This window comes from Dendrobates tinctorius, unplaced genomic scaffold (genome assembly GCF_039654945.1).
Source record: "Dendrobates tinctorius isolate UK_male_01 unplaced genomic scaffold, ASM3965494v1 ptg000151l, whole genome shotgun sequence".
NCBI classification, from domain to species: Eukaryota; Metazoa; Chordata; class Amphibia; order Anura; family Dendrobatidae; genus Dendrobates; species Dendrobates tinctorius.
Genome location: NW_027361818.1, coordinates 13,085,720 through 13,091,592, shown reverse-complemented (window position 1 = coordinate 13,091,592; position 5,873 = coordinate 13,085,720).

Below are 5,873 nucleotides of genomic sequence, written 5' to 3'. Positions count from 1 at the left end.
TCCCTCACTACTTTCAAGACTACACTCGCCACAGCTAAACAAACCTACTTCTCATCTCTCATATCCTCTCTGTCTCACAACCCTAAACAGTTATTCAACACCTTCAATTCTCTCCTCTGTCCCCCAGCACCTCCTCCCTCCCCACTCATCTCAGCTGAAGACTTTGCCTCATTTTTCAAGCAGAAGATTGATAACATCAGAGACAGTTTTGGTCAACAACCCACACAGCCCTTCCTCCCGACTTCCCAGCCCTCCACTTCCAAAACCAACTTCTCAACCATTACAGAAGATCGACTCTCCACTCTACTCTCAAGATCACATCTCACCACCTGCGCACTTGACCCGATCCCATCCCACTTCATCCCAAACCTCACCACAGTCTTCATCCCAAACCTAACCCATCTCTTCAACCTATCACTAACAACTGGTGTTTTCCCCTCAAGCTTTAAACATGCCTCCATCACACCTATCCTCAAAAAGCCCTCTCTTGACCCATCCTCTGTATCCAGCTATCGCCCTTTATCACTTCTCCCCTATGCCTCCAAGCTACTGGAACAACACGTCTACCTTGAACTGTCCTCCCTTCTCTCTTCTTGCTCCCTCTTCGACCGCTTACAATCTGGCTTCCGGTCACACCACTCCACTGAAACTGCCCTTACTAAGGTCACCAATGACCTCTTAACCGCCAAGAGCAAGCGACACTACTCTGTCCTCCTCCTCCTGGACCTGTCGGCTGCCTTTGACACAGTGGACCATTCCCTATTACTACAGACCCTCTCATCTCTTGGCATCACAGACTTGGCCCTATCCTGGATCTCATCATACCTAACAGACCGGACATTCAGCGTCTCCCACTCACACACCACCTCCTCACCTCGCCCCCTATCCATCGGAGTCCCGCAAGGTTCAGTCCTAGGACCCCTGCTCTTCTCCATCTATACCTTTGGCTTGGGACAGCTCATAGAATGTCATGGCTTTCAGTATCACCTCTATGCTGATGACACACAGATCTACATCTCTGGACCAGATATCACCTCCCTACTAACCAGAATCCCTCAATGTCTGACTGCTATTTCATCCTTCTTCTCCACTAGATTTCTGAAACTTAACATGGACAAAACAGAATTCATCATCTTTCCCCCATCTCACGTGACCCCCCCAACGAACCTATCCATTACAGTAAATGGCTGCCCACTCTCCCCAGTCCCGCAAGCTCGCTGCCTCGGGGTAATCCTTGATGCTGATCTCTCCTTCAAACCACATATCCAAGCCCTTTCCACTTCTTGCCGATTTCAACTCAAAAATATTTCACAAATCCGTTCATTCCTCAACCAAGAATCTGCAAAAACCCTAGTCCATGCCCTCATCATCTCTCGCCTTGACTACTGCAACCTCCTGCTCTGTGGCATCCCATCAAACACTCTCGCACCCCTCCAATCTATTCTAAACTCTGCTGCCCGACTAATCCACCTGTCCCCCCGCTATTCCCCAGCTTCTCCCCTCTGTCAATCACTTCACTGGCTCCCCATTGCCCAGAGACTCCAGTGCAAAACCCTAACCATGACATACAAAGCCATCCACAACCTGTCTCCTCCATACATCTGTGACCTCGTCTCCCGGTACATTCCTGCACGCAACCTCCGATCCTCACAAGATCTCCTTCTTTACTCCCCTCTTATCTCCTCTTACCACAATCGCATACAAGATTTCTCTCGCGCATCACCCTTACTCTGGAACTCTTTACCACAACATATCAGACTCTCGCCTACCGTGGAAACTTTCAAAAAGAGCCTGAAGACCCACCTCTTCCGACAAGCCTATAACCTGCAGTAACCACCGACCGACCAAACCGCTGCACAACCAGCTCTACCCTTGCCTACTGTATTCTCACCCATTCCTTGTAGATTGTGAGCCTTCGCGGGCAGGGTCCTCTCTCCTCCTGTACCAGTTATGACTTGTATTGTTTAACATTATTGTACTTGTTTTTATTATGTATACCCCTCCTTACATTTAAAGCGCCATGGAATAACAATAAATAATAATAATAATAAATAATAATAATATAGTATATATGTAGTATGTATGTAGTATGTATGTAGCATGTAGTATGTATGTAGCATGCATGTAGTATATATGTAGTATGTATGTAGTATGTATGTAGTATGTATGTAGCATGCATGTAGTATGTATGCTTAAACTTTTGTGGTAACAACATAAGAAGCGTTGACCCCACACAATGATGTATATATCTTTAAAAAAATTTTTAGATAAACTTTATTAAACATAAAAGTCCAACATGACATACAAATATATACAATAAAGGTGCTAGAACACAAGGATAAGAAAGGGACTACAATCCGTGGGATCTCACATTACGGCATCAAAAAATGACCGCCCTCAAAAAAGTGCAATGCAAGGGGGACAAAAAACCACTGTCATGATATCAAATTACATAAAAAGACAAGGTTGTAGTTATTTTTAAGGCTACAATGAACCCGCAATCAATAGAGGCAAAAGAATGCCCACAAAAATTATCAGACTGCACAAAGTAGACCACATGACCCTGTGATGCCCCCTATAGCATAACCCCCATCGGAGGCCGGCTGTACACACATAGTTAATAGCTAAACTAATTCATACCAGAATGTGCCAATGGAGATACCTGGACGTCCCTCTGCCCCGACGCGCGTTTCGCACTGCTTCTTCGGGAGGCGTGTCAGGGCAGGGGGATATCCTACCATATATACCAATATCGTAAGTGTATACTAATTAAAATCATGCAAACCTGTGTTTGATTACATTCACCATCGCGAATGACTGCCCACGCATGCGCAGTGGAAATATGACCCCGGCGCTACCAGAAGTGATCAACTCGCGCATGCGCATATTATCACTGAGTCACTAGGCAACACGATCACAGCGCCCATCATCTCCAATGGCTGCCAACGCATGCGCAATAAAAGCATGACCATGGCCATGCTAAAAATAATCAAACAACGCATGCGCGGTACATTCCCATATCTCCAGGCAACAGATCCACGACGCACACATGAACTTATACCGACAGTGATCACAAAATCATTAATGGCACCAATGTTCCATGGCTCAATAACAACCAGACAAAAACCTACTGGATCTACTTAAAAATTCCGAAAGAAGCCCACTCATAATTTTAAAGGGGATTGGTGACGCATGCCCGGTACCACAAGGAACGTAGTATAAAGGAGGGGGAGTACATCGCGGTCACATGACCCAGCGCTGCACAATCCCAAGTGGGATTATGCACACCAAACTCATGTTAAGATCACTTTGCACCCTCCAACGTCCCCGTGTATCCAGCATGCGTACTACCCAGAAGGAATGGATTCATGATCACACATTATATACTTATAAACCATTCCAAACGATCATAGTCCATATGAACTCAATATTCAATAATATGGGCCAGTTCGAAAAGTAACGATACTATCATAATGTAAACTACGCTAATACATATATTTATATTTATACATAATATTACAAATAAAAACATTACAAAAGTCACATAATCCCATTATTGGCGGCGGATAAAAAATAATAAAGAATTGCATTTATACTTATTATGTGCCACTGCAAATCGTACCACCCACCAATAATGAAACCCAATAGCATAATACAATATTGCATAGAATAATATGGACCATCCACAATTGATGATGAACATCCATCCATCCACTGTTATAAAGCAACCAGACTTCGACCCAGGCTTCTTTCTGATTCTCCTTGATTCATCCAAAGAAGATAAGTGCCATTCAACGATAAACCCAAAACACAGATGAAGATTCTTTTTGGATCGTATGTGCTATGAACCAATATATCACGTAAGCATGACCATGGCCATGGTCATGCTTTATTGCGCATGCGTTGGCAGCCATTGGAGATGATGGGCGCTGTGATCGTGTTGCCTAGTGACTCAGTGATAATATGCGCATGCGCGAGTTGATCACTTCCGGTAGCGCCGGGGTCATATTTCCACTGCGCATGCGTGGGCAGTCATTCGCGATGGTGAATGTAATCAAACACAGGTTTGCATGATTTTAATTAGTATACACTTACGATATTGGTATATATGGTAGGATATCCCCCTGCCCTGACACGCCTCCCGAAGAAGCAGTGCGAAACGCGCGTCGGGGCAGAGGGACGTCCAGGTATCTCCATCGGCACATTCTGGTATGAATTAGTTTAGCTATTAACTATGTGTGTACAGCCGGCCTCCGATGGGGGTTATGCTATAGGGGGCATCACAGGGTCATGTGGTCTACTTTGTGCAGTCTGATAATTTTTGTGGGCATTCTTTTGCCTCTATTGATTGCGGGTTCATTGTAGCCTTAAAAATAACTACAACCTTGTCTTTTTATGTAATTTGATATCATGACAGTGGTTTTTTGTCCCCCTTGCATTGCACTTTTTTGAGGGCGGTCATTTTTTGATGCCGTAATGTGAGATCCCACGGATTGTAGTCCCTTTCTTATCCTTGTGTTCTAGCACCTTTATTGTATATATTTGTATGTCATGTTGGACTTTTATGTTTAATAAAGTTTATATAAAATTTTTTTTAAAGATATATACATCATTGTGTGGGGTCAACGCTTCTTATGTTGTTACCACAAAAGTTTAAGCATTTGTTTCTGTGGTGTATACAGATTGTATTATACATTGGACCATTTTTGTGACTTTAATCGCTATTGCTGTTGTTTAGACAGAGCCCATCTCATGGATTTGAAAGCCAGGGAGAATTGTTGGCAAGCTACTGTTTCCAATATTTTTCAAAAGGGTGCTGGAACCTTACCCACTACGACCCCTATTGGTTATCAGGAGAACATTAAAAAATACAAGAATGCGTTGCATAAAAAGCTAAAAATTTGGTGGACTAAAGCCACTTTGGAGAACTATGTCGTTCAAGGGATAATACCAAGAGGATTAAGGATCAATATTTTTCCTACTTTTGACCTTGGTGAGGAAGGTTTGATTGAACGTTGGATGAAGGCCGCTCATACTTGTTCCATGGAATTTATTAGCATTATTATTGAAAGGAACACTTCTTCATTGAAATGTATTGAAATGGAGATTGAGTCTTTGCAAAAAACAATCCAACAGGAATTAAGTGGTGACATATTTCAGGAAATGATTAAAAATCTTGAGAAAGAGATTGAAAGATGGGAAAGTAATATTACCCAGAATAAACGGAAAAAATATGAAAGGGATCTTGGTGATTATGAATCTAATAAAATCTTTCGGTGGCAAATAAGGAAGGAATCCGTTAAAAGGAAGTTTTCGCGAAGTTCTTCTGTTGCATCTAATTCCTCTGCCAGTGAGGGTGGGGAAACTGTTTATGAAACTAGGTATGGTCTTAGGACTAGACAGCCCCACAAGAAAAATTCATCTTCAAGAAAATTTGAAAAAGATGGTGTGAAGGTAATTAACCTATCTACACATGTTCTGACGGAGGTTCAGGAAAATGTATTGCATAAGGGTCTTACTTTTTCTCCATCATCTGATTTAGATCCGTTCACAGCAGTAAAAGACCTTCACCTTTTTGCAAGAAAATTGTTTTTAAAAAAATTACATTTCAAAGGAGGTGACGGTGAATTGTCCAATGATGATGAAATACAGGCCTTGGAGGTGTTGGAGTCGTTGATTGAGGAGAATGTCTCTGGTTCCTCAGTAAGTGACAATTTTCCTACCCATATTATTAACAAGTCAAAAAAATTTCCCCCATTGGCAACAGTTCCTGCTGTTGACATGTTTATCAAGCTTGTTTCTTTGGAAATAGAGGGTTTGAAAAAATCCAAAAATAAAATGTTTAATAATATGACTAGGGTTGAAAGGGAAGC